Source organism: Melanotaenia boesemani, chromosome 21 (genome assembly GCF_017639745.1).
Source record: "Melanotaenia boesemani isolate fMelBoe1 chromosome 21, fMelBoe1.pri, whole genome shotgun sequence".
Taxonomy (NCBI): Eukaryota; Metazoa; Chordata; class Actinopteri; order Atheriniformes; family Melanotaeniidae; genus Melanotaenia; species Melanotaenia boesemani.
This window is the reverse complement of record NC_055702.1, coordinates 27245306-27246397: the sequence shown is the minus strand read 5'-3', so window position 1 is coordinate 27246397 and position 1092 is coordinate 27245306. Positions and strand designations below refer to the sequence as shown.

The 1092-nt window shown below is 37.2% G+C and overlaps 1 non-coding gene across 1 annotated transcript; it reads right to left on the bottom strand.

Annotated features, from left to right (window-relative positions):
• Positions 1-1020: 1020 nt before the first annotated feature.
• On the bottom strand, positions 1021-1092 carry trnaq-uug. Its single transcript has one exon. It is a non-coding gene; the product is annotated as a tRNA-Gln (tRNA).

The window sequence follows — 1092 nt, the reverse complement described above, 5'->3', positions numbered from 1 at the left end:
ATGAGCATGTCTCCTGAAACAGACACATTACATTCATTCAAATAAAAAATAATTAGAGGGTGAGAAAAGTTCTGGTTTATTGTCTCTGTTGGTAATTTGTGGCTGATTGTTGAGACTATGAACTGCTTAAAGTTTAAAGTGTTTGCATCTCATTTCACCGCCTGCACCTTTCTGAGTGACAGTGGACTCCCAACAGTTTAGTCATGTTTAGATGCACTTTTGTGTGTAACCAAATAAATCTGCCAGCTTTTAACCTTTAAAAGCCTGAGCTAATTTACACTCTATTAGGATTCACACCACATGAGCCACATGAACCCTCTGCTGCTAAATCTCTGGTTGACTCTGACATTTTACTGGTTTTGTTGGTTTTCTTTTCTTTTTGTGGCTTTACTGCACTGCTGGCTGCCTGTGAATTTTAACATTCATTTTCACATTTTACTGTTTCTTTTTGAATCGTTAATGGACCCAGTGTTCCATCATTCAGCAAACAAATCAGAGGAACATACATTGGGTTATTGTATAATGTGTGTGTGGCACATACAAATTAACTCCACCACATGAATCAGAGCATACAGATAAAATCTGTAAGCAAAATATGTTTAATATAAAATAAGCTAATTGTTTTTAGTGATAATAGGTTGGCACGGTTTGTAGTTCTAAAATATTTTTTTGAAAGAGAAATGCAGTTCTGTGTGCAGCTGAATGAGAAATTAAGTTTAAATAAATTGACGGGTAGAATGAAAATGTAAGGTTGGACGATGTAAATAACAAACCTGTTTAGTGACTGGTTAGTACGTTACTTTACCGAAAGAGAAAACTAATATTAGGTTTGCAGTGCATTCGCAAGGTTTGTAGTTCTAAAATCAAACTAAAAGTAATCACCTGTCAGTGGAAAGCAGAGCTTAGTATGCTTTAAATTGCTTAGTTGTTCACGTAGGAGCTGTTTGTAAAGCGAGCATTGTGATAAACATGTCTGGGGTATTTTGGCGACGCTGCCCTTTAAGAGCAGCTCCAGGCTGGAGGTCCCACTGAGACTTGAACTCAGATTGCTGGATTCAAAGTCCAGAGTGCTAACCATTACACCATGGAACC